Source organism: Callithrix jacchus, chromosome 5 (genome assembly GCF_049354715.1).
Source record: "Callithrix jacchus isolate 240 chromosome 5, calJac240_pri, whole genome shotgun sequence".
NCBI lineage: Eukaryota > Metazoa > Chordata > Mammalia > Primates > Cebidae > Callithrix > Callithrix jacchus.
The window spans coordinates 77,402,842-77,421,243 of NC_133506.1; the positions used below are offsets into that span (position 1 = coordinate 77,402,842).

Consider the following 18,402-nt stretch of genomic DNA (forward strand, 5'->3'; position numbering starts at 1 on the left):
AACTTATGTCCACACAAAAGCCTGCACATGAATGTTCATAGTAGCTTTATTCATAATCACCAAAACATGGAAGTAAGCAAGACGTTCTTCAATACATGGTGGAATGAATGGCCTATAATACATACCTATATTGTGATATTATTCAATAATAAAAAGAAATGAGGTTTCAAGCCTTTTGAAAACATGGATGAATCTTAAATGCATATTGCTAGTGAAAGAGTAAGGGCTCTATGGCTATGGATCATGTTCTGAAAAGGGCAAAAACTGTCAGAGAGAGTAAACCTGTAGTGGTCATTGGGGGTCTGAGGAGGGAAAGCACTGAATAGGTAAAACACAAGAGTATTTTTAGGTGGTAAAAATGTTCTGAATGATACTGTAATGATAAATACATTACACTATGCATTTTTTAAACTTATGGAACTTTATAGTACATACAAGGAATGAACTTTAAAATGCAAATTTAGGCGGAGTACAGTGGCTCATGCTTGTGATCCCAGCACTTTGAGAGGCCAAGGCAGGTGGATCACGAGGTCAAGAGATCGAGAGCATCCTGGTCAACATGGTGAAACCCTGTCTCTACTAAAAATATAAAAATTAGCTGGGTGTGGTGGCACACATCTTACAGAATACCTGACCAGTACTCCTCAAAATTGTCAAGGTCATCAAAAAACAAGCAAAAACTCACCAACATAACAGCTAAATGTAGCATGGGATCCTGGATGGGGTTCTGGAACAGAAGAAGGACCTTAGGTAAAAATGAAGGAAATCTGAATAAAGTATAAAATTCAGTTAATGATGAATTACTGATTCACTAGTTATGATCAAAGACTATTTGTATATATAATACTGACTGTGATGACAATTGGTTGTGGAATATATGGTAATTCTGTGCCATCTTCTCAACTTTTCTATAAATCTAAAACTACTCATAGATTATTAAAAATAGTAATGAAAATAAAAAATACTACAACTTGAAATAGTATCATAAAAATAGTGAATGAGACTCTCTGAAACCGATTATTTTATTTTATATATTATTATTTTTTGAGACAGAGTCTCGCTCTGTCGCCCAGGCTGGAGTGCAGTGGTGCAATCTTGTCTCACTGTAACCTCTGCCTCCTAGGTTTAAGTGATTTTCATGCCTCAGCCTTTGAGTAGCTGGGATTACAGATATGTGCCACCACGCCCAGGTAATTTTTGTATTTTTTAGTAGAGACAGGGTTTTACTATGTTGGTCAGGCTGCCCTTGAACTCCTGGCCTCAAGAGATCCTCCTGCCTTGGCTTCCCAAAGTGCTGGTATTACAGGTGCGAGCCACCGTGTCAGGCTGTGAAGCTGATTTAAAACAAACAACTTAAAAAGGAAATTGTGTACATATAATAAAATCATGGTAACTTTGAGTTTATGTCCATCTTTGCAGCAATGCAAAGATGAAATGTGTGATGAAATGGGTGGTGACAACATGGCTCTCTCCTTTTCCTCACCTGTGCAAGCCAGAGAGAAAGATGCTCAAGAGAGCTTTTTTTTTTTTTTTTGAGATTGAGTCTCACTCTGTGGCCCAGGCTGTAGTGCAATGGTGTGATCTCAGCTCACTGCAACCTCTGCCTCCCAGGTTCAAGTTATTCTCCTGCCTCAGCCTCCTGAGTAGCTAGGATTACAGGCGTACACCACCACATACAGCTAATTTTTGTATTTTTAGTAGAGAAGGGGTTTCACTATGTTGACCAAGCTGATCTCAAACTCCTGACCTCAGTTGATCCACTCTCCTCGGTCTCCCAAAGTGCTGGGATTACAGGTGTGAGCCACCATCAATGGACTTGTTTTTGTTATATTGATTAATCAGTTTTGAAAAGGTAATCTTTGCACATGGTGCAAAGTTTAAAAGATCCAAAAGGATGTATGTGTATATAGAGAAAAGTGTAGACTCTCCTCATTCTAGTCTCTTTCCTGGAGGCACTGCTACTAGTTTCTTCCTGCATGTGTATATGTTGTTGACATGAAGAATAAAATAAAAATTTGATGCCTGTGACTTCTTAAATGAGCCAGGTGGACCACCTGCATTTATTACAATTTCCTCCTGAAATCCCCCCAGGAATGAAAATACAGGGATTAAAAAGACATAGAACCAAAGGGAAAAGAGAATGGGAAATAAAATAGCAGTAACAAAATTTTGAAATCTGGAGAGCAAACAGGTAGTAATAAATTTGTCAGAATGGAACAATTTGAAACTTAAGTTGACAGTGGAGGAGTCCTTGAAACAAGATAGTTTTCCGTGAAGGGCTGTAGAATTTCAGAATGGGGTACTGAACCCATCTGAAAGTGGGAATTCAGAGTAGCTGAACGTGGAAAACGTGGTTGGAGGTTCTGCATAAGATACAGGCAGATCAGCCCCCACCCCAAGTGTCTGCTGCCAGATGACATCAGTCAACATCCTGGAAGAAGGTTGGGAGTAAACTCCCTAGAAAGCTGAATCAGGGAAGTTCTGGTCTCAGAGGTTTCAGCTGTGTGTAGGTTCCTTACTGAGAAGTAGAAGCCTATATGCAGAATGATAAGACCACTCAGTTTCCTTCCTCCTCCTGGCTTCTGGAAGGCTGTCGGTTAGGTTATACCTTCAGGGAGGAGGTAGAACGATCATCTCTCAGGATCATGGATCAACCAAGGGAAAATATATACTGAAATTGATAGTTGACAATCTCTCAAGAAAATAACCTCAACCAGATCACATTAGTCAAAAATGTCTGCACATGTGCACAGCGATTTCTCTTATCTTTGTGGTGCCTCACTACTGAGGATCACCAAACCACCAAGCCCTGAGGAAACCTCATGACTGAAATGATAGAGCAGAAAAGAAGAATCTCAGAGGAAGCAAGACAATATTGACAGCAATTAAGCTTTAAAAACCTGTTGTTTATATCCATAGAGACACAGGAGAAAATACTCCACTGTGAAACAGAAACAGGATATTGCAAAAAAGGGATATTAAATGGGAAAGAAAAAATTGGGGGAGGTAAAAATATGATAGGAAAATGTAACATTCTATATCAATTTTGGAAGATGATGTTGAGAGACTCACAGAAAAGGTAAAATAAGAAAAGAAACGAGGAACCTAGAAGATCCATTTGGCAGGGTCTGACAGCTGAAGAATAGGAGAGGACAGGGAAAAGAGATGGAGGAATGTTTTGAAGAAATATCCCAATAAAATCTCCAAACCTGAGGTGTATGAGTTTCCAGGTTGAAAAGGCAAACCAAGTATTGATCTCAATAGATTACAAAAAAGATAAAACATTAAAAAACCCATAATTATATTATTTTAGAATGCTTGGGAAAGAGAGAGGCTGTTACAAGATGAGAGAGAGAGAGAGATAGAGGAATCACATGCAAATGATCAGGGATCAGGCTCACAGCAGCTTATTCAAAAAATCAGGAGGCCAGACAACAATGAAATCAAAGCTCCCAAAATTCCGAGATGAAATTTTCATTTACAGTGTCTATGAGTAGCCACATTATTAATCAAATTATGAATATGCAATTAAGATATCTTAGGTCTAAAATTTTATCTCCTTTGGCCACTTGGTTGCTGGTTCAGGAAGTTACTGTAAAATGAACTCTATTGAAACAGAGAAGTAAAATAGAAAAACAAAACAAGACAAAAAGCACAACATGGGATCCAGGAAATATCAGGGGAAAAAAGCAGTTAAATGAATTGAGAATGATTGCTTCTAGGGATTTGCTGTTAGGAATTGGTATGGTTTGGGTCTACGTCCCCACCCAAATCTCATCTTGAATTGTAATCCAAATTGTATTTCCCACATGTAACGGGAGGGACTTGTAGGAGATGATTGGGTCATGGGGGCTGCTCCCTCAATGTGGTTCTTGTGATTCATGAGTCAGTTCTCATGAGAGCTGATAGTTTTAAAGTGTGGCACTTTCTCGCTCTCTCAATGTTTCTCTCCTGCTTGCCTTTTGAAGAAATGCCTGCTTCCCCTTTGCCTTCCGCCACGATTGTGAGTTTCCTGAGGTCACCCCAGCCATGCAGAACTGTGAGTCAGTTAAACCTCTTTTCTTTATAAATTACCAAGTCTCAGGTAGTACCTTCATAGCAGTGTGAAGATGGACTGATATATGACTATTGAGACGTAGGGGAGGGAATATTTCTTTTTTGTTTTGTTTTAAGCCATATAGAACTATTTGATTTTTTAAAACATAAACAAATAGATAAATGAGTAAGCCAACAAATCTAACACAGCTGAGAGATGAAGGGACCCCTGTAGGATGATGATGAATAGAGGTCCCAGGGACTGAGAGGCTAGAGGACAACCAGCTCAGGTTAGAGCAGGACAAAAAAAGGGCTGTGGTCATTCCTGATAGCCTGCCTACCATGGCAAATCAGTGCTTCCTGATTTAGGAGAAATCACGTGTACAAAAAAATGACAAGATGACTATAACTGAAGTTTCATTGAGCTGGGTACTGCTAGCTAAGCACAAGACTGTAAACAATATTATCTCACACTACGAGATAAAACATTGTTACTAACTTAAAATATACTTTCTTTTTTACTTGTTTGAAAAACTATGATAATTTTTTTTAAATTTGCTGAAGATTGTTATGTCAAATGTAAACCAAACTTAACTATGAAAATGCCTATGCTGGCTGGTGTTTCCTTTGGAGAAGCATTTAGTCTTATTTGCTGGCATCCTCCTGATGGGTCAAATATCAGTTCTGACTGGTTGCTGGTTAGGTGTCCTTTGTTTGTTTTTCTTTTTTCGTATTACATCTACTTCCATGGAAAATGTAAGCCTAGTCCTAATAGAGGGGTTCCCACCAATAGCTCAGGGTTTACCAGCATCATCTAGAAACTTCCATAATAGATGCCACCACCCTTTCTCATTTTTGCCAAGTGTCAGGAGTTTTACACTGGTGATGTGGAATACAGGGATAGCAGTGTCTTCTTTGATGCTTGGGAACTTTCAAAATACCACTTTTCTTTTTTTCCCCACTTGATAGTTGTATTAAGTCTCAAGGGAAAGCTGGTCTTCTTTGAAAATCAGACTGGGAAACTTTGTTCTAATGCACCAGTAACTCTTGTTTCTTTTTCTGAGTGATTTCAGACCCTCCAAATCTCCTGCTGAGGACTTGAGATGGCAGAGGCAGAGGATAACATGTCTGGCTTATCCTCAGAACACGCAGTCATAAGAGGCCCACTGCAAGATCCCCAGGAGGCAGCATAGTATAGCTCAGAGCACATTCTCTAGAGTCGGGATTGGGTCCCATCATTACAACTTACTAGCTGTGTGACTTTGACCTTGGAGAAGTTAATTCTACTCCCTGGGGTCCATGGTCCTTCTCTCTAAATTGGGGTGCTATCAGCATCGACCTTACAAAGTCATTGTGACATTTAGAATAATGCTGGGCATATCATAGGCATACATGTGTTATGGGCTTACAAGAGTCAGTTGCGTAGTGATAGCACTCAGCGCCACATGTGGAAAATGGTTCTGACAGCTGACATTCTAAGAAGTTCATCTTCATTTTAGGGCTAAGCAGAAGCCAACTGATAGATTTATGGTGATGGGAGGATTTGTACAACGTATAGGAGTTGGGGCTAGAGCAGTCCGAAAGTCTTCTCCACTTCCCTGTAACATGCTCAAGACTGACTCACATGGCCTTTAGCTAGTTAGCTGAGCTCAAGGGCTAATGTTGTGTGCCCTGAGGTCAGGGCCATGTATCAGTGTTGCTTGGAATCCACATTTTTGTGGCCAAGGTGGGAGCCAGTTTCTAGAAGCCTTGTCTAACTCCATGATGAAATGTAATCTATGGAATGGAAAAGTATAACAGCAGCACTGATGTTTTTCCTTCTGTGCTCACTCAGACTCAAGCCTGCTGGTATCCTTTGGGTAGGGAGGAACTCCACATTTTCAGATGAAATCCATACTTAAACAACAAAAACAAAAACTTTGAGCAAGTTGCACAGGAAGGAAGTGTGTCTCTTGGTACCAGGAGGCACAGAGGCACAAAGTACAATGTGTTTAGAAACAACCAACTCATAGGCACACACTTATACCATCTGCTGGGTGTCTTACATGCCCTAGCTGCCAGAAGATGGGAAGATGCTCCCCCAAGAGAGCAGCAAGCTAGCTGCAACGCTGGGCTCCTCAGCCTCCAAGACGAGGTCTCAGTGGGTTCAAATGCATTTCATTAAATGTTCTATTACACTAAAATGACCATATTGTAATGGAACAGACTTGGTATTTTTTTAAGTACAAAATCAATGTGCTAACATTAGTTATCCTTATATTAATGTAATAACATTAGTCTTCTTAAAAAAAGAAAAATATCATATGAAATATCACCACTCATATGCAATTTCTATAAATTGTCTTTGTTTTTGTGCTTTCTCCCCAGGCTTGTATATTTTTACAGAGTGGTAACCAGCCTTTTCACTTAATATTATAATGTAAGAATTTTCTCAAGTTGCATTTAGTTTTATCACTTAAAGGTTTTTTAAAGCTGCTAAGTATTATCTTACATGCATTCACCGTATTTTAAATGAATAATCATTTACTATTGAATAAAGTTGCTACTGGTTTTGCATTACTGTAATATTCACTAATATTCATACTTACGCTCATTCTTGATTTTTAAATCATTTATCTTCTATAGCACTGCTGGGTTAAAAGATATGAACAACTTTATGACTTTTTTTTTACTGAATAAAAAACAATGCTTTTTCAATTAAATCTAGAAGATTGGCCACATGCATTTACCTGTCCTTTCTGCTGACATTCCACTAAGGTGGAAGAGGAAAGGGAACACAGGACATGTTTGGAAAGCCCAAGAAGGTATTGCACTGAGTGGGCAAGCCACTGTTGGAGAGGCTGCATGATGAGCCCCTTAGAGTAGGCGCAGAGAGAGTGAGGCCAGCTGAGCTGTGCCTCTCCTCTGTCCCCACCAAAGGCCAAGCACGTGGTAAAGCTATTGTGCAGCCTCCAGCCCTGCCCAGGGCTGCTGAATACCACTGAGTGTGTCCAGTCAATACCACTTGCATCAAAGGGTTCACCCCTCAAACCTCAAGTCTTTGACCCCCAAATCATGACATACAATGAGATGGTTGTTTTGAGCAACTGAATTTTGCTGTACAGTGATAGATAATTAAAGGAGAAGAGGAAAATATAGGAGAGAGCATATAAAAGTATGAACATGAGAAAGTGATTATGAATTCCAGGAAAAGCAGAACATTTACAAAGAAAACAAAGTAATTATAGAATACTGCTCAGCTACTTCTGAATGTACCATAATCTATTTAACCTCCTCTGACATTTAATGTTTTCTGTGTGCTTGTGTGCTCTCTTTCTCTCTCTCTCTCTCTCTGTGTGTGTGTGTGTGTGTGTGTGTGTGTGCGCGTTATAGACAAGTTTCAGTGACGACTCATGTACCTGCTTCTGGGATTTAGGCAGATTCCCTCAAAATATGCCACTCTGGCTTTTGAGAAAACAGCAGAAGCAGGACTTTCTCCACAACCCTTATCTCTTGAAGCAGGCCCTGAAACCTAGTCCCTTTCCTCCTCTAAAGTGGGGCATGAAACCCTCATTAACATCCTTATCTCTGAAGATACAGGAACACAGAGAAGAATCTGAACCAACAAACCTTGCTTAGTTCTCCCAGCTCATCACCATTAGATCACACCCTCTTTCTCCAATCACACTTCCTCATGACTGTCTATTCGTCATTAAACGTTAGCAAAAAAAAACTGTGCAGTTATCCCTGTTCCTTTGGGTCTTCATTTATGAAGGCTGTTGTGTCTCGTAAAACTTAGGTTACGTAAATTTGCGTGCTTTTCTTTAGGTCATTTGTCCTTTATTATAGGGTCCTCAGCCATGAACCTTGCCACAGTCGTGAAAAGATATTTTTTCTCCCCTACAGGGCCAACTTCCTAGGACAGATTCCTGTGGGGGAATTCCTGGGTCAGGCTGTTTTTCTAGGTCAGGAGGGTATTTATTTATTTATTTTTTATTTTTTTATTTTTTGAGATGGAGTCTTACTCTGTTGCCCAGGCTGGAGTACAATGGCGTGATCTCGGCTCATTGCAATCTCTGCCTCCTAGGATCAAGTGATTCTCCTGCCTTAGCCTCCTGAGTAGCTGGGATTACAGGCACATGCCACCATGCCCAGAAAAGTTTTATATTTTTAGTAGAGACAGAATTTCACCACGTTGGCTGGGCTGGTCTCAAACTCCTGACCTTAAGTGATCCGCCCTCCTCGGTCTCCCTAAGTGCTGGATTACAGATGTGAGCCACCATGCTTGGCCTTGATTAATAAGTGTATTAAGGTTCTTGATACACCACCAGGTTGTTTTTCAGGAGGGTCCCCTCAGATCACACTCCTACATGCTGAGAGGTTTGTGTCAGTTCCTTGAAAAGGCCGTTTTCATATAAGCGCACTGGCACCTTCAGAATGCTGTAATTCCCCTGTCCTCTCCCCTTTGGATGTCTTGGCTCTTTCTGGCCATTGTGTTTTTCCAGGGCCTTTCATTGTCTTCAGCTCTTGGGTAATCCACCTCTCATCCTCCTTCCCAAAATGCATTTTCCCAGGGGTCCAAACCCAGCACTTAAATTAGCTAGCTATATAATTTTGAGCAAATCACATAAATTCATTGGAATCCAGGTCCTTCATTTTCAAAGGGAGACAATTTACCACATTATCTCTAATACCACGTTATCTCTAAAGCCCTCTTAGTTACAGTTTAAAAAATATTGAATAATTAGAAATAACCTAAATGTTAACAACCAGTGTTGCATAAATCATGATATATCCAGATGATGGAATACAATGTAGTAATTTTTGAAAAATGTATTTTTATTACAGTGCATGGGAACTAACTCATGATACAATGCTACATGAAATCAGCATGATACTGTATGAATCCCAACTGATGAATACACATTTTAATATATAAAATTAAAAAGAAATACACCACAAGGCTGGCAGCGGCTTACCGTATGATTGTTTTATTGATGATATACAGTCAGAAAAAACATATTTTGTACAATTGTGAAAATCAGACACTGCAGTAGGATCAGGGTAAGCTTCGTGGTTTCTGGGTAGCCTTTCCCTGACACCCAGGCAGAATCAGGGCCCTTCATCTTGGCTCCAACTAGATGTACAACAATACAGCAAATATTACTCTGCATTGCAAGTTGACATATTTGCTTCCTACTAAATTCTGAGCCCACTGAAGACAAAGTCCTTGCCTTGTTTGTTGATATATCCATATCATGACACCTGTCACTTAGAATACTCCAGACACACATTGGCTGAATGTTTAATGCATTGGTGGGTGAAACAATTTCTGTTGGAATTATAATTTTGAATTTGACATTGCCTGCTACTAAGTTAAATAATCTGAGCACCCCAGATAATACTTTCTTCCAAATGCTTTATCAAAAACTGGAGTAAATTGCCACCAAGTGCTGTCTGTGAGTTTGGACTGAAAAATTCCTCTGGGGGTGATGAAGGCATCAGACCACTATACCTGGTGGCATCCATTGTGTGTGCATACATCGATGGCCCATTGTTGGGATTCCTCATTTACCATGTAACTTTCAGGTTGTAATTTGGCTTCTTATGGAAATGTCAAAACAGAACAAATGTGCTAACCAGGCTAGAAAGCATGAGTAGCTGATCCCTCTGGTAGTTATGTTTCTCATGGTAAATTAATGAATTGGCAAATTTTTGTTTGCTCAGCCTTTCTGAACTCAATTGACTCTGCAACACTGAGAAAATTGGATTTGGAGATCTGCAAAGCTGAGGCTGAGATTTTGGACTTGGCAATCCAAACAAGGCACACCACGCTTCGAGGCCTGTCGATATGCTTTCTTTTTGTGACACTGTCTATTTACCCTCCCCCAATAGTAGAGAATCAGAGTGTTCCTTGTCAGCGTTGCTACGGAGAAGATACATAGGATGGAAGGACAGCTCCTTGTAGGACTCAGGGCGCAACTGAAGAGCTTTGGAGAAACCTTCAGGTTTTGGCACAACAAAGTTTTGACATACTTAGAAGAAGACCAGGTTAAATTGTGCAATGATTCATCATACAGTCCTCCCTTGGTATATGCCAGAGTTCTGAGTACACCAAATACGTACATGCTGCAGTCATGTGGTTGGCCCAGTAGAACCCACCTATATAAAAAGTCATTAGCATCCCAGGAATACTGCATTTTTGATCCTTGCATAAATGGAACATCACAGTTGAAATCCATATTGTTCAAGGGTCAACTGTAGTTACATGCTAGTGCAAAAGGTACTAAGTTGTACCTAGCCATCTGTATTTCTTACATTCCTGCTCTCTAAATTGTATTTTCTTTGTATCTGTAATCAATCTAATTGATATTCATGTTTAGCTGTTTTAAATACATCTTACTGCTTTTGTAGAAAAAGCCTTACTAGTTAGTAAAAGCATGCCACTGTCTTTGTTAATGATTCACCATTTCTTCCATCCCTCCTCTTAGAGTTGAAGGATTCTCCCCTCTGCCACAGTAATGTCTGGCTGGTATTATGACATCTGCTTTTCAAATTTGTCTCTGCCATTAGCTGCTCTTCAAGCTGCTTGATCCTCAAGCCTCTCTTGGCCTCTGTGTAGGCTTCTCTGGCACTCTGGGTAGAACTAGACCAAGAGACTTCTTGTCAAAAAGCAGATGGGATCATGCATGGGGCCCCATGCTCTAAAAATCTCTCTTGGCTTTCTGTGGTTTAAGAAAAAGTCTAAATTCCCAAGCTGATATAAAAGACTTCACAATTTGCCACCATGTCCCACTATATAGCTCATGGCCTGGTCACACTGAGATGCTCAAATTCCTCAAATATGTCTTCCTGCCTCATCCTACTTCAGTGTCTTTTTACCCCCATTACTTCTGCCTGGAATGCTTTCCACAACCTTTTTGGAAATTTCATTTACATCTTTCAAAACCAAGATGATCCGTCATGTCAGCAAGTGTGGTTTCTTGCCCCTTCCTTTGTGTTTTCACAATCCTTTAAACAAATCTATTCTCTAGCAATTACCCCCGATTTTATAAATATCTGTTTGCACATGTTCGTTTCTTTCTAGACTGTGAACTTGAGAGCAGAGAGCTGTCATTCATCTCCATAGAGCCAGTGCATAACACAGTGTTTGACTCATCATAGATCCTTAATTCATGTTTATTGAATTTATTAATTAAGCCATAACCAAGGCATCACCATCCATTTAATTGCAAATGAAGTTCCATGGATGAAATTAACAGCCTCATTTCTATCAGCCCTCACTGATAAAGTGATGACAAACACTGAGTGTGTCACACAGTGCCAGCCAAGGTAGAGCAAGGAAAAGCATCCAAGGGCACTGGCCTTGCCCTTGAGGAGCTTACAATGTAGTTGGAAAGATAAAGTTTTCATTCACCGAACAAACTGAGGACAAAGTGAAGAACGTTTAAAGCTATGTTAGTTGCAGGAGGCATGTGAAGTGTCTGAGGTTTGAGGTTGGAAAAAATGCAAGCAGATCCCCTCCCTCACATGCTGCCATCTCCCTCAGCAGTATGGTTGGAAGGTGGACTCACTTAAAATCCAGTGTGGGAGTAGGTGGGGGGATTGTGATGAGCATCTTCAGAAAGTTTTCTATATGAACTTGGATCAAGACTACTATTGAGGAAAATGTGGTTTGGGATTGGCAATAGAGAAGGCTGGGAGAAAGGCATTCTAGAAAGATAAAACAATGTAGGGAAATCTAGATACTGGGGTTCTGAAGCATGCCTAATCTGAATCAAATCCTTAGGCATCACAATTGTTTGAAGGACTCTGAAGTGCTGTGCAGCCAGAGAGCAACAATACAAATAATTCTGCTCTCTTCTTTTGCTTTACCATTCACACAACTTTTATGCACTTCTGAAATAGTCATTTGGTCCTTGCAACACTTCTGTTTGGTGGGCTGAGTCTTCCTTCACCTCATCACCCTGTGCCCCACCCTAAATGAAGGCAGAAACCCTCCTAGAGAGGATGCTCACAAAACACTCCACAGGCCCCCTGAACTTCCCTTTGACGAGGCACATTTGCATGCTGTTGTGTTTACTGGTTTATTCCTGGGGAAAGTAGATGCCTTTTTTTTTTTTTATCTCTTCCCAGCACCTGAAACAAAACAGAAGCTCAGTAAATGTTTGTTGCATGAGTGATTAAATGCATGGCTGCAATACAATGTATGGCAATCTTACTTGCCATTCTTACTTATTGTCTCTATCTAATGTCTCATTCTTCACCTGAGTTCACAGGCTACTCAACAAGTCCCCAGCAGTGAATCCCAAGATTGTGACCCATCTCAGAATCCCCAGCTCACCAAATATTGAATGGTCAGTGTGGCCCACAAATCAGTTGGACCCACCCTTCCTCCAGGCTTAGAGTTACTGAAGACTGGATAATAAAGATAACAACGCCTTGAGCTTGGCATGTGTGCCTGCCAGAGCACAGAAACAGACATGACCCAGCAGCCCAGGCTCTGCTGATAACAAAGGCTTTCTGAGCAATGGCCCTTCAAAGCAACAAATCAAGACAGACAGCCTGCCAAAATCATGCAGACCCAGCAGACTGAGAATCCCTTACCCACTGAGAAACAGCCTTCCCAGTGCATCCATCACTTAGACAACTCAAATTAGATGGTGAGAACATCAAGGAAGCAGAGTCGGCCTTTATGGATTTAGGAAAGCTTTCTGATGCCTTGGGCAACCTTGCCCCAAGTAACCCCCACTTTCCACCACTCAGTGAGCCAAAGAAATACATACCCTTATCTGCCTGTCAGATTTCTATTGATCCTTCAAGACTGCTCAGATGCCACCTCCTCTGTGATGCCTTCACTCAGCTCTGAAGAGCACACCGTTAGGTGGAGAGTTGGTTTTGATGCTGTTCTGGGCAAGGGTCTAAGTACTATCCAAATTCTGATTTTCCAACCAAACACCTCTTCCCTAAAAGAGATATTCACAAGGAAAACTTAGGGGAACAAATAATCCTTTTGCACCCAGCACCCCATTGTAGGCCTCTCTGAAAGTGTAGGATTGAACTAAAAAACTTAGTTTGAAACCCAAGCTGGGCTTTTATCTCCTCCTAAAGTCAAAACCCAAGTTATGGTGCCTTAGCCTCTCTCATTATGGCAATGATAAGTGAATTCAGGTGTGTAGAAGGGAGGAGAAACTGTCAGGCCTGGCCTGAGTGGTGGGCTCCGAGTTCACTCAATTCTACCGTATGTGAAGCTTGCTGTCTTAGCCCGTCTTTGTTGCTGTAACAAAATATCACAGACTGAGTAACTTATAAATAGGCCAGGTGCGGTGGCTCATGCCTGTAATTCCAGCACTTTGGGAGGCTGAGGCAGCTGAATCACCAAGTTAGGAGATCAAGACCACCGTGGCCAACATGGTGAAACCCCATCTCTGCTAAAAATACAAAAAATTAGCTTGGTGTGGTGGCACGAGCCTGTAATCCCAGCTACTTGGAAGACTGAGGCACGAGAACCACTTGAACCCAAGAGGTGAATGTTGCAGTGAGCCGAGATAACACCACTGCAATCCAGCCTGGTGACGGAGTGAGACTCCTTCTCAAAAACAAACAAAAAACCAACCAACCAAACAAAAACTTATAAACACTAGAAATTTATTTCTCATGGTTCCAGAGGCTGAGAAGTCCAAGATCAAGGCACCAGTATGACTGGTGTCTGGTTAGGGCTGCTCTCTGCTTCCAAGACAGCATCTTATTGCTGCAGCCTCCAGAGGGGAGGAATGCTGTGTCTCATATTGGCAGAAGAGCAGAGAGCAAGAGAGAGCAGGAGGGAACTGAACTCACCCTTTTGTAATGGCTCCAATCCTACCCATGAGAATGGAGCCCTTGTGGTCTAATCATCTCTTAAAGGTTCCATCTCTTAATACTGTTACAATGGCGATTAAATTTTAATGTGCGTTTTGGAGGGGACAAACATTCAAGCTATAGGAGGTAGGCTGGAGAGGGGAGAAACTGATGTTTTGGCTGATTATTGCTTATCCTTTTCAAATTGAGTGACCCCACTCATACATAAATATGGCTTGGCTAATGGCTTGGAATCTGGTCAATCATATGAGCAAAGGGAAGAAGGGCCACTTCCCTTTCAAAGATGACTTTAACCCTTTTACCATCAACCACACATCTATAGAATCAGATTTTATTTTTACCTTTGTAAATACAGTTTATTCAGTTTCTTTTGAAGTATTATTAGTATCTGAAATTATTTTGTTACATTGTTCTTGTACTTGTCATATGACTGGAATGTAAACTCCTTCGAGATAGGAGCTCTGCCTGTCTTGTTTTCTGTTATATCCCAGCATTAAGAAGAGTACCTAATATTTAATACATATTTGGTGCTCAATAAATATTTGTTGGCTGACTGACCTGCTATCTCAGCAACAGCCGCAAAGAGTCACAAAACAAGTATAAAGCATTAGAATCAGATTTTTAAGGTGACTCATTCACATTCAACATTCATGTTCTGAGTTGGAACCCAAGAGAGGAGCTTCATCTTCAGGCACCACTCAGCATTCCCCTGTGTGCATCCTCACAGGTAGGTAATATAAAGGGATATGAATGCTTTGTTTTTTAAAGAATCAAAAAATATCTAAATAATTGTTTATTTGCTTTTTTTTTTTTTTAGATGGAGTCTCGCTCTGTCACCAGGCTGGAGTGCAGTGGTGAGATCTTGGCTCACTACAACCTCCACCTCCCAGGTTCAAGCGATTCTCCTGCCTCAGCCGCCCAAGTAGCTGGGACTACATGTGTGCATCACCACACCCAGTGAATTTTTGTATTTTTTGTAGAGACGGGGTTTCACCATGTTATCCAGGATGATCTCGGTCTCTTGACCTCGTGATCTGTCTAAATTCTTCTTCTAGGGCTTCTAGGCCATATGAACCAGTCCCTGCCATTTCAGGACTGAGTTAGGAGAAGTGCTTAGGATTTGAGAAGCCTGTGGAGTTTCTCAGGATGGAGTGGGTGCACAGGTAGGGGAGAAAGGGTCAGAAAGAAGTACAGAAAAAAAAAACAAGGAGATTATAGAGGGAGGAAAGAAGAAGGGGCTGGGGAGACCAGAGAGGGCACAGACCCCTCACATTCTTCCAGTAGACTCTAGGGACCAAAAGGAGGCTCAATGGACAAGTACAAGAACATTTGGACCATCTCTAGACTCTCTGAGCTCACGGTTAACTGATGGTGACATGATTTCCTTCCCAGAAATGCTGGCCTGAGTTTGCCTCTCGTTTTTCTCATGCAAAGTTGTCTCACACAGAAAGCATGTGAATGCATGATTTAGAATAAATGGCCCAGATGAAGACTGTCACTTTAATGATCAGAGAAGCTCCAAACATCGCCAGCTTAGACCAGTGGTGGAGATAGCGTGGAAGGAAACACAGCTACCTGAACATTGTTCATGTAGCTGAGAACTCTGGTACCCTAGAAACAGTCCCCAGCTTTCCCACTCTCAGTTGCAGACCCTGGTTTCATCTCTGGCATTTCAGATCTCACTTGACCTCTAGCGTGATGGGTGTCCTGATATTTGGTCCCAACTGTCAGCTCTATCAGATGCTCTCTAAAGGGCAGGGAACTGTTAGACCAAACATGGTACATTCACACTCCTGATATCCTTCCAAGGACGGATGCGCATGGCAGACTGTTCACTAATAACAAATCCCCTTTAGGAAATGTGAGCCAATGTGGCTTCCACAAATGTAGAAGCATTAAATTGCCAGGGGTCAACGTTCCACTCCTTTCTTCCCCTATAGGAGAAAACCCTTAAGCACTAATTTAAAACAGAGGCATAATGATGGTGCTAAGTGGTTATCTGGAGCACAGCCCTTCACCAACCAATGGGGCTTGTAACATCAATGATACATAGATTTTTAAGCCACTGAGATTCTGGTGGAGGTTATGACTATAACGTAACCTAACTTATGCTAACTTCAATACTTTACAAGCAGGAAAAAAGCATCATTGTGAAGAGATTTTAATGGCATGTATATTAGTTACCCAGGACTGCTGTCATAAAGTACTACAGTCTGGGTGGCTTGACCAACAGGAATTTATTGTCTCATTCTAGAGGCTAGAAGTCTGAGAGCAAGGTGTCAGCAGGGTTGGTTTCTGAGGCTGTCAGGGAGAATCTGTTTCAGACCTCTCTCTTTGCTTCTGGGATTTTGCTGGCAATCTTTGGTGTCTCTTGGCTTGCAGAAGCATCACCCCAATCTCTGCCTTCATCATCACATGCTGTTCTTCCCACATGCACGTCTGTATGCAAAATTCCCTCTTTTATTAGGACAGCTTTCATATTGAGTTAGGTGATCACCCTATCCACAGATGACCTCATTTCAACTAATTACATCTGCAATGGTCCTATTTCCGAATCAGGTCACATTCTGAGGTACTGGGGGTTACAAATTAAACAGACGGCTAATATACAAGTTTTCTGAAGGGACACAATTCAAACCATAACAGTGTAAAAGCTTGGGCATATACCATAACATTAGGTTCAAATAACAGGAAAGAAGTTGCACAATTGGGCTGGGCACAGTGGCTCATGCCTGTAATCCCAACACTTTGGAAGGCTGAGGCAAGTGGATCACCTGAGGTTGGGAGTTCGAGACCAGCCTGACCAACATGGAGAAACCCCATCTCTACTAAAAATACAAAATTAGCCAGGCATGTTGGCTCATGCCTCTAATCCCAGCTACTGAACTCCGGAGTGGGAGGTTGCAGTGAGCCAAGACTTGCTCAATAGCCTGAACTGGGAGGTGGAGGTTGCAGTGAGCTAGGATGGTGCCATTTGCACTCCAGCCTGGTCAACAAGAGCGAAACTTCATCTCCAAAAAAAAAACGTTGCACAATAAAAGGACCCTAAATATGATACATAAACTGTGAAATATATCTGATACACATATTAATATATAGATATTTGCATATAATTATATTTATATAAAATATATATTACATAAAAATATATAAAGTATATATTGTATAATTTTTAAATAATAAGGCTAGTTATTCAGCATTTTACTATTTTTTTCACAATGAATATGTGTTATTCTTGTAGAAACAAAAGTGCTGTTTTTAACAAATTGTTGTACTCTCTCTGTTCCTCTTGCTGTGCCCACCTGGCTGGGTCGCTTGAGAGGCTACCAATTGTTGGAGTTTTGAGTTTTGCCACTTGTTTTTCTCAGGCAGAGTTGTCTCGCACAGATGGTGCGTGAATGAATGATGTAAAATGAATGACATAGATGAAGACTCCCCTTCTTAATGGTCTAGGGAGCTCAAAATACAATCAGCTTAGATCCAGGGATGGAGACAGTGTGGAAGAAAACACAGACTTCTCAAGGGAGCCAAGGACAGATAAAAATAATCTGGACATAGGGAGTGGATGGATGGAGAAGTCCAGGGTAAAAGGCTTTCCAAGTATCTCTCTGACATGGGTGCCTTGGAAACCTTCTTGTCCACCACCACCTAATATCCATCTTCCAAGGATCTATCAGCATCCTACTTCGTCCATGTAGCCTTCCTTGACTCATTCCATCTTCAAAGATCTCCCTCGTCTTCCAGCTTCTACAGCACTTAGAGTCTAGACCAGTAGGTTTTCGGTGGGGTCCTGGAGTCCACATCCCCCATACCAGAAGTATTTCGTGAACCATCTCATCTCAGAGGAGGGAGGATGTACAATGCCCCATCCTGGCTTTGACCAAAACAGCTAAAAAAAATGTAACCTAATTTATGCACTTTGATATACAAAGAACAGGTTCTGCTGCTATAACAAAAATTCTTTTGACAAGCTGCAGTATCCCCTCAGGTACTTTAGTTCTGAAGGACTGGAGACCAAGGTTTTGCCTTCACTGGGTGGTGGAGTCTTCTGGCATCAGTGAGGGAGAGGTTAACCTTTCCCATCTGTGATCGGGCTGCTAGGGCCTGTCAGCCACGGGTTGCCATAGAGACAGTTATGAGATACTCAACAGTCTTGGCAACTGCACTGGGAGGCCTCTCCTCACTCAGCTCAAAGCAGGCATGTTGCTGAAGACTTGCATCCTGCTCTTTTGTTATTCAGAGACCTCAGAAACTGCTGCCCTGAGGATCCATGTAAAAAAACTAGTACTTTCAGTACATTTTTCTGCTCTTTTGCCCTTTTCTGGGAAACAATACAAAGATAAATAAAGCAAAACAAAGCAAGAACTCTGTTTGGAAACATAAGTCAGAGGGGACCTACAGTTGGTGAGCTGTTCAGAGAAGCATTGCCCATACTTCAGGTCCTGGGGTTGGACAGGGCCTGTCTCCGTTCTGAGATATTTTTTCCTTGTCAGATGGTCATTTACCCAAATCCTCTAACTGCTGTCAGAA

At 41.3% G+C, this 18,402-nt stretch overlaps 1 long non-coding RNA gene across 1 annotated transcript; it reads right to left on the minus strand.

Moving 5' to 3' along the window:
* Nucleotides 1-9,008: 9,008 nt before the first annotated feature.
* Nucleotides 9,009-17,943, minus strand: LOC118153725 (uncharacterized). The gene is made up of 3 exons (XR_004743232.3): nucleotides 17,175-17,943; nucleotides 12,801-12,980; nucleotides 9,009-12,153 (listed from the first exon to the last, which is right to left on the minus strand). It is a non-coding gene; the product is annotated as an uncharacterized LOC118153725 (long non-coding RNA).
* Between the last annotated feature and the right edge of the window lie 459 nt (nucleotides 17,944-18,402).